Here is a 13506-nt window from a genome sequence, read left to right on the forward strand (position 1 = left end):
GCCATGAAAGGCCCCAATAATTAGCCCACATGGGATTACCTGACAGCTAAGAACGTTGTATTCTGTGACTGAAGGTACATTAGGCGTTCACAGGATACAGAAGTAAGTGTCGGCCAGTATAGGCCCCAAAAAGTAGCCCACATGGGTTTACCTGACAGCTAAGAACGTTGTATTCTGTGGCTGAAGGTACATTAGGCATTCACAGGATACAGAAGTAAGTGTCGGCCAGTATAGGCCCCAAAAATTAGCCCACAAGGGTTTACCTGACAGCTAAGAACGTTGTATTCTGTGGCTGAAGGTACATTAGGCATTGACAGGTTACAGAAGTAAGTGTTGGCCAGTATAAGCCCCAAAAATTAGACCACATGGGTTTACCTGACAGCTAAGAACATTGTATTCTGTGGCTGAAGGTACATTAGGCATTCACAGGAAACAGAAGTAAGTGTCGGCCAGTATAGGCCCCAAAAATTAGCCCACATGGGTTTACCTGACAGGTAAGAACGTTGTATTCTGTGGAAGAAGGTACATTAGGCATTCACAGGATAAAAAAATAAGTGTAGGCCATAAAAGGCCCCAAAAATTAGCCCACATGGGTTTACCTGACAGCTAAGAACGTTGTATTCTGTGGCAGAAGGTACATTAGGCATTCACAGGATACAGAAGTAAGTGTCGGCCAGTATAGGCCCCAAAAATTAGCCCACATGGGTTTAACCTGACTGCTAAGAACGTTGTATTCTTAGGCAGAAGGTACATTAGGCATTCACATGATAAATAAGTAAGTGTAGGCCATAAAAGGCCCCAAAAATTAGCCCACGTGGGTTTACCTGACAGCTAAGAACATTGTATTCTGTGGCTGAAGGTACATTAGTCATTCACAGGATACAGAAGTAAGTGTCAGCCAGTATTGGCCCCAAAAAATTAGCCCACATGGGTTTAACTGACAGCTAAGAATGTTGTATTCTGTGACTGAAGGTACATTAGGCGTTCACAGGATACAGAAGTAAGTGTCGGCCAGTATAGACCCCAAAAAGTAGCCCACATGGGTTTACCTGACAGCTAAGAACGTTGTATTCTGTGGCTGAAGGTACATTAGGCATTCACAGGATATAGAAGTAAGTGTCGGCCAGTATAGGCCCCAAAAATTAGCCCACAAGGGTTTACCTGACAGCTAAGAACGTTGTATTCTGTGGCTGAAGGTACATTAGGCATTGACAGGTTACAGAAGTAAGTTTTGGCCAGTATAAGCCCCAAAAATTAGACCACATGGGTTTACCTGACAGCTAAGAACATTGTATTCTGTGGCTGAAGGTACTTTAGGCATTCACAGGAAACAGAAGTAAGTGTCGGCCAGTATAGACCCCAAAAATTAGCCCACATGGGTATAACCTGACAGCTAAGAATGTTGTATTCTGTGGCTGAAGGTACATTAGTCATTCACAGGATACAGAAGTAAGTGTCGGCCAGTATAGGCCCCAAAAAATTAGCCCACATGGGTTTACCTGACAGGTAAGAACGTTGTATTCTGTGGCAGAAGGTACATTAGGCATTCACAGGATAAATAAGTAAGTGTAGGCCATAAAAGGCCCCAAAAATTAGCCCACATGGGTTTACCTGACAGCTAAGAACATTGTATTCTGTGGCTGAAGGTACATTAGTCATTCACAGGATACAGAAGTAAGTGTCGGCCAGTATAGGCCCCAAAAATTAGTCCACATGGGTTTACCTGACAGCTAAGTACGTTGTATTCTGTGGCTGAAGGTACATTAGGCATTCACAGGATACAGACAGGGCCGGATTAAGAGCATCATGGGCTTGGTGCTGAGGATTTTGAAGGGCCTTAAGGGCCATGCCTTGGCATGCACCCAGAGGAGGAAGGGTGCAGCCATGCATGCCTAATTCAACATGGGATGCTGTCTCTGAAGCCCATAAACACATCCATGCATCGGCAACTGTCCCTCCTTGTCCGGCCTTCGTGCTGTGTGGGGAGGTTCTGAGGGAGCTGCCTGGGGAAGCGAGCATAGAAGCCAGACTTCTGTGTTTACAAGTGACAGAAGAGCGGTAACAGTGAATATGGCCAACCCGGGGCCTATATAAAGGTAGGGGCCTGGAGCTGCAGCTCCAATAGCCCCTACGTTAATCTGGCCCTGGATACAGAAGTAAGTGTCGGCAAGTATAGGCCCCAAAAAATAGCCCACATGGGTTGAACTGACAGCTAAGAACGTTGTATTCTGTGGCAGAAGGTACATTAGGCATTCACAGGATACAGAAGTAAGTGTCGGCCAGTATAGGCCCCAAAAATTAGCCCACATGGGTTTAACCTGACTGCTAAGAACGTTGTATTCTTAGGCAGAAGGTACATTAGGCATTCACATGATAAATAAGTAAGTGTAGGCCATAAAAGGCCCCAAAAATTAGCCCACATGGGTTTAACCTGACAGCTAAGAATGTTGTATTCTGTGGCTGAAGGTACATTAGTCATTCACAGGATACAGAAGTAAGTGTCGGCCAGTATAGGCCCCAAAAATTAGCCCACATGGGTTTACCTGACAGGTAAGAACGTTGTATTCTGTGGCAGAAGGTACATTAGGCATTCACAGGATAAATAAGTAAGTGTAGGCCATAAAAGGCCCCAAAAATTAGCCCACATGGGTTTACCTGACAGCTAAGAACATTGTATTCTGTGGCTGAAGGTACATTAGTCATTCACAGGATACAGAAGTAAGTGTCGGCCAGTATAGGCCCCAAAAATTAGTCCACATGGGTTTACCTGACAGCTAAGTACGTTGTATTCTGTGGCTGAAGGTACATTAGGCATTCACAGGATACAGAAGTAAGTGTCGGCAAGTATAGGCCCCAAAAATTAGCCCACATGGGTTTACCTGACAGCTAAGAACGTTGTATTCTGTGGCAGAAGGTACATTAGGCATTCACAGGATACAGAAGTAAGTGTCGGCCAGTATAGGCCCCAAAAATTAGCCCACATGGGTTTAACCTGACTGCTAAGAACGTTGTATTCTTAGGCAGAAGGTACATTAGGCATTCACATGATAAATAAGTAAGTGTAGGCCATAAAAGGCCCCAAAAATTAGCCCACGTGGATTTACCTGACAGCTAAGAACATTGTATTCTGTGGCTGAAGGTACATTAGTCATTCACAGGATACAGAAGTAAGTGTCAGCCAGTATTGGCCCCAAAAAATTAGCCCACATGGGTTTAACTGACAGCTAAGAATGTTGTATTCTGTGACTGAAGGTACATTAGGCGTTCACAGGATACAGAAGTAAGTGTCGGCCAGTATAGGCCCCAAAAAGTAGCCCACATGGGTTTACCTGACAGCTAAGAACGTTGTATTCTGTGGCTGAAGGTACATTAGGCATTCACAGGATATAGAAGTAAGTGTCGGCCAGTATAGTCCCCAAAAATTAGCCCACGTGGGTTTACCTGACAGCTAAGAACATTGTATTCTGTGGCTGAAGGTACATTAGTCATTCACAGGATACAGAAGTAAGTGTCAGCCAGTATTGGCCCCAAAAAATTAGCCCACATGGGTTTAACTGACAGCTAAGAACGTTGTATTCTGTGGCTGAAGGTACATTAGGCATTGACAGGTTACAGAAGTAAGTGTTGGCCAGTATAAGCCCCAAAAATTAGACCACATGGGTTTACCTGACAGCTAAGAACATTGTATTCTGTGGCTGAAGGTACTTTAGGCATTCACAGGAAACAGAAGTAAGTGTCGGCCAGTATAGACCCCAAAAATTAGCCCACATGGGTTTAACCTGACAGCTAAGAATGTTGTAGTCTGTGGCTGAAGGTACATTAGTCATTCACAGGATACAGAAGTAAGTGTCGGCCAGTATAGGCCCCAAAAATTAGCCCACATGGGTTTACCTGACAGGTAAGAACGTTGTATTCTGTGGCAGAAGGTACATTAGTCATTCACAGGATATAGAAGTAAGTGTCGGCCATGAAAGGCTCCAAAAAATTAGCCCACATGGGTTTACCTGACAGCTAAGAATGTTGTATTCTTTGGCTGAAGGTACATTAGGCATTCACAGGAAACAGAAGTTAGTGTCGGCCAGTATAGGCCCCAAAAATTAGCCCACATGGTTTTACCTGACAGCTAAGAAAATTGTATTCTGTGGCTGAAGGTACATTAGGCATTCACAGGATACAGACAGGGCCGGATTAAGAGCATCATGGGCTTGGTGCTGAGGATTTTGAAGGGCCTTAAAGGCCATGCCTTGGCATGCACCCAGAGGAGGAAGGGTGCAGCCATGCATGCCTAATTCAACATGGGATGCTGTCTCTGAAGCCCATAAACACATCCATGCATCGGCAACTGTCCCTCCTTGTCCGGCCTTCGTGCTGTGTGGGGAGGTTCTGAGGGAGCTGCCTGGGGAAGCGAGCATAGAAGCCAGACTTCTGTGTTTACAAGTGACAGAAGAGCGGTAACAGTGAATATGGCCAACCCGGGGCCTATATAAAGGTAGGGGCCTGGAGCTGCAGCTCCAATAGCCCCTACGTTAATCTGGCCCTGGATACAGAAGTAAGTGTCGGCAAGTATAGGCCCCAAAAATTAGCCCACATGGGTTGAACTGACAGCTAAGAACGTTGTATTCTGTGGCAGAAGGTACATTAGGCATTCACAGGATACAGAAGTAAGTGTCGGCCAGTATAGGCCCCAAAAATTAGCCCACATGGGTTTAACCTGACTGCTAAGAACGTTGTATTCTTAGGCAGAAGGTACATTAGGCATTCACATGATAAATAAGTAAGTGTAGGCCATAAAAGGCCCCAAAAATTAGCCCACATGGGTTTAACCTGACAGCTAAGAATGTTGTATTCTGTGGCTGAAGGTACATTAGTCATTCACAGGATACAGAAGTAAGTGTTGGCCAGTATAGGCCCCAAAAATTAGCCCACATGGGTTTACCTGACAGGTAAGAACGTTGTATTCTGTGGCAGAAGGTACATTAGGCATTCACAGGATAAATAAGTAAGTGTAGGCCATAAAAGGCCCCAAAAATTAGCCCACATGGGTTTACCTGACAGCTAAGAACATTGTATTCTGTGGCTGAAGGTACATTAGTCATTCACAGGATACAGAAGTAAGTGTCGGCCAGTATAGGCCCCAAAAATTAGTCCACATGGGTTTACCTGACAGCTAAGTACGTTGTATTCTGTGGCTGAAGGTACATTAGGCATTCACAGGATACAGAAGTAAGTGTCGGCAAGTATAGGCCCCAAAAATTAGCCCACATGGGTTTACCTGACAGCTAAGAACGTTGTATTCTGTGGCAGAAGGTACATTAGGCATTCACAGGATACAGAAGTAAGTGTCGGCCAGTATAGGCCCCAAAAATTAGCCCACATGGGTTTAACCTGACTGCTAAGAACGTTGTATTCTTAGGCAGAAGGTACATTAGGCATTCACATGATAAATAAGTAAGTGTAGGCCATAAAAGGCCCCAAAAATTAGCCCACGTGGGTTTACCTGACAGCTAAGAACATTGTATTCTGTGGCTGAAGGTACATTAGTCATTCACAGGATACAGAAGTAAGTGTCAGCCAGTATTGGCCCCAAAAAATTAGCCCACATGGGTTTAACTGACAGCTAAGAATGTTGTATTCTGTGACTGAAGGTACATTAGGCGTTCACAGGATACAGAAGTAAGTGTCGGCCAGTATAGGCCCCAAAAAGTAGCCCACATGGGTTTACCTGACAGCTAAGAACGTTGTATTCTGTGGCTGAAGGTACATTAGGCATTCACAGGATATAGAAGTAAGTGTCGGCCAGTATAGTCCCCAAAAATTAGCCCACGTGGGTTTACCTGACAGCTAAGAACATTGTATTCTGTGGCTGAAGGTACATTAGTCATTCACAGGATACAGAAGTAAGTGTCAGCCAGTATTGGCCCCAAAAAATTAGCCCACATGGGTTTAACTGACAGCTAAGAACGTTGTATTCTGTGGCTGAAGGTACATTAGGCATTGACAGGTTACAGAAGTAAGTGTTGGCCAGTATAAGCCCCAAAAATTAGACCACATGGGTTTACCTGACAGCTAAGAACATTGTATTCTGTGGCTGAAGGTACATTAGGCGTTCACAGAATACAGAAGTAAGTGTCGGCCAGTATAGGCCCCAAAAAGTAGCCCACATGGCTTTACCTGACAGCTAAGAACGTTGTATTCTGTGGCTGAAGGTACATTAGGCATTCACAGGATACAGAAGTAAGTGTCGGCTATTATAGGCCCCAAAAATTAGCCCACAAGGGTTTTCCTGACAGCTAAGAACGTTGTATTCTGTGGCTGAAGGTACATTAGGCATTGACAGGTTACAGAAGTAAGTGTTGGCCAGTATAAGCCCCAAAAATTAGACCACATGGGTTTACCTGACAGCTAAGAACATTGTATTCTGTGGCTGAAGGTACATTAGGCGTTCACAGAATACAGAAGTAAGTGTCGGCCAGTATAGGCCCCAAAAAGTAGCCCACATGGCTTTACCTGACAGCTAAGAACGTTGTATTCTGTGGCTGAAGGTACATTAGGCATTCACAGGATACAGAAGTAAGTGTCGGCCAGTATAGGCCCCAAAAATTAGCCCACATGGGTTTACCTGACAGCTAAGAACGTTGTATTCTGTGGCTGAAGGTACAGTAGGCATTCACAGGATACAGAAGTAAGTGTCGGCAGGTATAGGGCCCAAAAAATTAGCCCACATGGGTTTACCTGACAGCTAAGAATGTTTTATTCTGTGGCTGAAGGTACATTAGGCATTCACAGGATAAATAAGTAAGTGTCGGCCATGAAAGGCCCCAAAAATTAGTCCACATGGGTTCACCTGACAGCTAAGAACATTGTATTCTGTGGCTGAAGGTACATTAGGCGTTCACAGGATACAGAAGTAAGTGTCGGCCAGTATAGGCCCCAAAAAGTAGCCCACATGGGTTTACCTGACAGCTAAGAACGTTGTATTCTGTGGCTGAAGGTACATTTGGCATTCACAGAATATAGAAGTAAGTGTCGGCCAGTATAGGCCCCAAAAATTAGACCACATGGGTTCACCTGACAGCTAAGAACAGTGTATTCTGTGGCTGAAGGTACATTAGGCATTCACAGGAAACAGAAGTAAGTGTCGGCCAGTATAGGCCCCAAAAATTAGCCCACATGGGTTTACCTGACAGCTAAGAACGTTGTATTCTGTGGCTGAAGGTACATTAGGCATTCACAGGATACAGAAGTAAGTGTCAGCCAGTATAGGCCCCAAAAATTAGCCTTCGTGGGTTTACCTGACAGCTAAGAACATTGTATTCTGTGGCTGAAGGTACATTAGTCATTCACAGGATACAGAAGTAAGTGTCGGCCAGTATAGGCCCCAAAAAATTAGCCCACAAGGGTTTACCTGACAGCTAAGAACGTTGTATTCTGTGGCTGAAGGTACATTAGGCATTCACAGGATAAATAAGTAAGTGTCGGCCATGAAAGGCCCCAATAATTAGCCCACATGGGATTACCTGACAGCTAAGAACGTTGTATTCTGTGACTGAAGGTACATTAGGCGTTCACAGGATACAGAAGTAAGTGTCGGCCAGTATAGGCCCCAAAAAGTAGCCCACATGGGTTTACCTGACAGCTAAGAACGTTGTATTCTGTGGCTGAAGGTACATTAGGCATTCACAGGATACAGAAGTAAGTGTCGGCCAGTATAGGCCCCAAAAATTAGCCCACAAGGGTTTACCTGACAGCTAAGAACGTTGTATTCTGTGGCTGAAGGTACATTAGGCATTGACAGGTTACAGAAGTAAGTGTTGGCCAGTATAAGCCCCAAAAATTAGACCACATGGGTTTACCTGACAGCTAAGAACATTGTATTCTGTGGCTGAAGGTACATTAGGCATTCACAGGAAACAGAAGTAAGTGTCGGCCAGTATAGGCCCCAAAAATTAGCCCACATGGGTTTACCTGACAGGTAAGAACGTTGTATTCTGTGGAAGAAGGTACATTAGGCATTCACAGGATAAAAAAATAAGTGTAGGCCATAAAAGGCCCCAAAAATTAGCCCACATGGGTTTACCTGACAGCTAAGAACGTTGTATTCTGTGGCAGAAGGTACATTAGGCATTCACAGGATACAGAAGTAAGTGTCGGCCAGTATAGGCCCCAAAAATTAGCCCACATGGGTTTAACCTGACTGCTAAGAACGTTGTATTCTTAGGCAGAAGGTACATTAGGCATTCACATGATAAATAAGTAAGTGTAGGCCATAAAAGGCCCCAAAAATTAGCCCACGTGGGTTTACCTGACAGCTAAGAACATTGTATTCTGTGGCTGAAGGTACATTAGTCATTCACAGGATACAGAAGTAAGTGTCAGCCAGTATTGGCCCCAAAAAATTAGCCCACATGGGTTTAACTGACAGCTAAGAATGTTGTATTCTGTGACTGAAGGTACATTAGGCGTTCACAGGATACAGAAGTAAGTGTCGGCCAGTATAGACCCCAAAAAGTAGCCCACATGGGTTTACCTGACAGCTAAGAACGTTGTATTCTGTGGCTGAAGGTACATTAGGCATTCACAGGATATAGAAGTAAGTGTCGGCCAGTATAGGCCCCAAAAATTAGCCCACAAGGGTTTACCTGACAGCTAAGAACGTTGTATTCTGTGGCTGAAGGTACATTAGGCATTGACAGGTTACAGAAGTAAGTTTTGGCCAGTATAAGCCCCAAAAATTAGACCACATGGGTTTACCTGACAGCTAAGAACATTGTATTCTGTGGCTGAAGGTACTTTAGGCATTCACAGGAAACAGAAGTAAGTGTCGGCCAGTATAGACCCCAAAAATTAGCCCACATGGGTATAACCTGACAGCTAAGAATGTTGTATTCTGTGGCTGAAGGTACATTAGTCATTCACAGGATACAGAAGTAAGTGTCGGCCAGTATAGGCCCCAAAAAATTAGCCCACATGGGTTTACCTGACAGGTAAGAACGTTGTATTCTGTGGCAGAAGGTACATTAGGCATTCACAGGATAAATAAGTAAGTGTAGGCCATAAAAGGCCCCAAAAATTAGCCCACATGGGTTTACCTGACAGCTAAGAACATTGTATTCTGTGGCTGAAGGTACATTAGTCATTCACAGGATACAGAAGTAAGTGTCGGCCAGTATAGGCCCCAAAAATTAGTCCACATGGGTTTACCTGACAGCTAAGTACGTTGTATTCTGTGGCTGAAGGTACATTAGGCATTCACAGGATACAGACAGGGCCGGATTAAGAGCATCATGGGCTTGGTGCTGAGGATTTTGAAGGGCCTTAAGGGCCATGCCTTGGCATGCACCCAGAGGAGGAAGGGTGCAGCCATGCATGCCTAATTCAACATGGGATGCTGTCTCTGAAGCCCATAAACACATCCATGCATCGGCAACTGTCCCTCCTTGTCCGGCCTTCGTGCTGTGTGGGGAGGTTCTGAGGGAGCTGCCTGGGGAAGCGAGCATAGAAGCCAGACTTCTGTGTTTACAAGTGACAGAAGAGCGGTAACAGTGAATATGGCCAACCCGGGGCCTATATAAAGGTAGGGGCCTGGAGCTGCAGCTCCAATAGCCCCTACGTTAATCTGGCCCTGGATACAGAAGTAAGTGTCGGCAAGTATAGGCCCCAAAAAATAGCCCACATGGGTTGAACTGACAGCTAAGAACGTTGTATTCTGTGGCAGAAGGTACATTAGGCATTCACAGGATACAGAAGTAAGTGTCGGCCAGTATAGGCCCCAAAAATTAGCCCACATGGGTTTAACCTGACTGCTAAGAACGTTGTATTCTTAGGCAGAAGGTACATTAGGCATTCACATGATAAATAAGTAAGTGTAGGCCATAAAAGGCCCCAAAAATTAGCCCACATGGGTTTAACCTGACAGCTAAGAATGTTGTATTCTGTGGCTGAAGGTACATTAGTCATTCACAGGATACAGAAGTAAGTGTCGGCCAGTATAGGCCCCAAAAATTAGCCCACATGGGTTTACCTGACAGGTAAGAACGTTGTATTCTGTGGCAGAAGGTACATTAGGCATTCACAGGATAAATAAGTAAGTGTAGGCCATAAAAGGCCCCAAAAATTAGCCCACATGGGTTTACCTGACAGCTAAGAACATTGTATTCTGTGGCTGAAGGTACATTAGTCATTCACAGGATACAGAAGTAAGTGTCGGCCAGTATAGGCCCCAAAAATTAGTCCACATGGGTTTACCTGACAGCTAAGTACGTTGTATTCTGTGGCTGAAGGTACATTAGGCATTCACAGGATACAGAAGTAAGTGTCGGCAAGTATAGGCCCCAAAAATTAGCCCACATGGGTTTACCTGACAGCTAAGAACGTTGTATTCTGTGGCAGAAGGTACATTAGGCATTCACAGGATACAGAAGTAAGTGTCGGCCAGTATAGGCCCCAAAAATTAGCCCACATGGGTTTAACCTGACTGCTAAGAACGTTGTATTCTTAGGCAGAAGGTACATTAGGCATTCACATGATAAATAAGTAAGTGTAGGCCATAAAAGGCCCCAAAAATTAGCCCACGTGGATTTACCTGACAGCTAAGAACATTGTATTCTGTGGCTGAAGGTACATTAGTCATTCACAGGATACAGAAGTAAGTGTCAGCCAGTATTGGCCCCAAAAAATTAGCCCACATGGGTTTAACTGACAGCTAAGAATGTTGTATTCTGTGACTGAAGGTACATTAGGCGTTCACAGGATACAGAAGTAAGTGTCGGCCAGTATAGGCCCCAAAAAGTAGCCCACATGGGTTTACCTGACAGCTAAGAACGTTGTATTCTGTGGCTGAAGGTACATTAGGCATTCACAGGATATAGAAGTAAGTGTCGGCCAGTATAGTCCCCAAAAATTAGCCCACGTGGGTTTACCTGACAGCTAAGAACATTGTATTCTGTGGCTGAAGGTACATTAGTCATTCACAGGATACAGAAGTAAGTGTCAGCCAGTATTGGCCCCAAAAAATTAGCCCACATGGGTTTAACTGACAGCTAAGAACGTTGTATTCTGTGGCTGAAGGTACATTAGGCATTGACAGGTTACAGAAGTAAGTGTTGGCCAGTATAAGCCCCAAAAATTAGACCACATGGGTTTACCTGACAGCTAAGAACATTGTATTCTGTGGCTGAAGGTACTTTAGGCATTCACAGGAAACAGAAGTAAGTGTCGGCCAGTATAGACCCCAAAAATTAGCCCACATGGGTTTAACCTGACAGCTAAGAATGTTGTAGTCTGTGGCTGAAGGTACATTAGTCATTCACAGGATACAGAAGTAAGTGTCGGCCAGTATAGGCCCCAAAAATTAGCCCACATGGGTTTACCTGACAGGTAAGAACGTTGTATTCTGTGGCAGAAGGTACATTAGTCATTCACAGGATATAGAAGTAAGTGTCGGCCATGAAAGGCTCCAAAAAATTAGCCCACATGGGTTTACCTGACAGCTAAGAATGTTGTATTCTTTGGCTGAAGGTACATTAGGCATTCACAGGAAACAGAAGTTAGTGTCGGCCAGTATAGGCCCCAAAAATTAGCCCACATGGTTTTACCTGACAGCTAAGAAAATTGTATTCTGTGGCTGAAGGTACATTAGGCATTCACAGGATACAGACAGGGCCGGATTAAGAGCATCATGGGCTTGGTGCTGAGGATTTTGAAGGGCCTTAAAGGCCATGCCTTGGCATGCACCCAGAGGAGGAAGGGTGCAGCCATGCATGCCTAATTCAACATGGGATGCTGTCTCTGAAGCCCATAAACACATCCATGCATCGGCAACTGTCCCTCCTTGTCCGGCCTTCGTGCTGTGTGGGGAGGTTCTGAGGGAGCTGCCTGGGGAAGCGAGCATAGAAGCCAGACTTCTGTGTTTACAAGTGACAGAAGAGCGGTAACAGTGAATATGGCCAACCCGGGGCCTATATAAAGGTAGGGGCCTGGAGCTGCAGCTCCAATAGCCCCTACGTTAATCTGGCCCTGGATACAGAAGTAAGTGTCGGCAAGTATAGGCCCCAAAAATTAGCCCACATGGGTTGAACTGACAGCTAAGAACGTTGTATTCTGTGGCAGAAGGTACATTAGGCATTCACAGGATACAGAAGTAAGTGTCGGCCAGTATAGGCCCCAAAAATTAGCCCACATGGGTTTAACCTGACTGCTAAGAACGTTGTATTCTTAGGCAGAAGGTACATTAGGCATTCACATGATAAATAAGTAAGTGTAGGCCATAAAAGGCCCCAAAAATTAGCCCACATGGGTTTAACCTGACAGCTAAGAATGTTGTATTCTGTGGCTGAAGGTACATTAGTCATTCACAGGATACAGAAGTAAGTGTTGGCCAGTATAGGCCCCAAAAATTAGCCCACATGGGTTTACCTGACAGGTAAGAACGTTGTATTCTGTGGCAGAAGGTACATTAGGCATTCACAGGATAAATAAGTAAGTGTAGGCCATAAAAGGCCCCAAAAATTAGCCCACATGGGTTTACCTGACAGCTAAGAACATTGTATTCTGTGGCTGAAGGTACATTAGTCATTCACAGGATACAGAAGTAAGTGTCGGCCAGTATAGGCCCCAAAAATTAGTCCACATGGGTTTACCTGACAGCTAAGTACGTTGTATTCTGTGGCTGAAGGTACATTAGGCATTCACAGGATACAGAAGTAAGTGTCGGCAAGTATAGGCCCCAAAAATTAGCCCACATGGGTTTACCTGACAGCTAAGAACGTTGTATTCTGTGGCAGAAGGTACATTAGGCATTCACAGGATACAGAAGTAAGTGTCGGCCAGTATAGGCCCCAAAAATTAGCCCACATGGGTTTAACCTGACTGCTAAGAACGTTGTATTCTTAGGCAGAAGGTACATTAGGCATTCACATGATAAATAAGTAAGTGTAGGCCATAAAAGGCCCCAAAAATTAGCCCACGTGGGTTTACCTGACAGCTAAGAACATTGTATTCTGTGGCTGAAGGTACATTAGTCATTCACAGGATACAGAAGTAAGTGTCAGCCAGTATTGGCCCCAAAAAATTAGCCCACATGGGTTTAACTGACAGCTAAGAATGTTGTATTCTGTGACTGAAGGTACATTAGGCGTTCACAGGATACAGAAGTAAGTGTCGGCCAGTATAGGCCCCAAAAAGTAGCCCACATGGGTTTACCTGACAGCTAAGAACGTTGTATTCTGTGGCTGAAGGTACATTAGGCATTCACAGGATATAGAAGTAAGTGTCGGCCAGTATAGTCCCCAAAAATTAGCCCACGTGGGTTTACCTGACAGCTAAGAACATTGTATTCTGTGGCTGAAGGTACATTAGTCATTCACAGGATACAGAAGTAAGTGTCAGCCAGTATTGGCCCCAAAAAATTAGCCCACATGGGTTTAACTGACAGCTAAGAACGTTGTATTCTGTGGCTGAAGGTACATTAGGCATTGACAGGTTACAGAAGTAAGTGTTGGCCAGTAT

This window comes from Pelophylax lessonae (genome assembly GCF_965119305.1).
Source record: "Pelophylax lessonae genome assembly, chromosome: 12".
Lineage (NCBI taxonomy): Eukaryota > Metazoa > Chordata > Amphibia > Anura > Ranidae > Pelophylax > Pelophylax lessonae.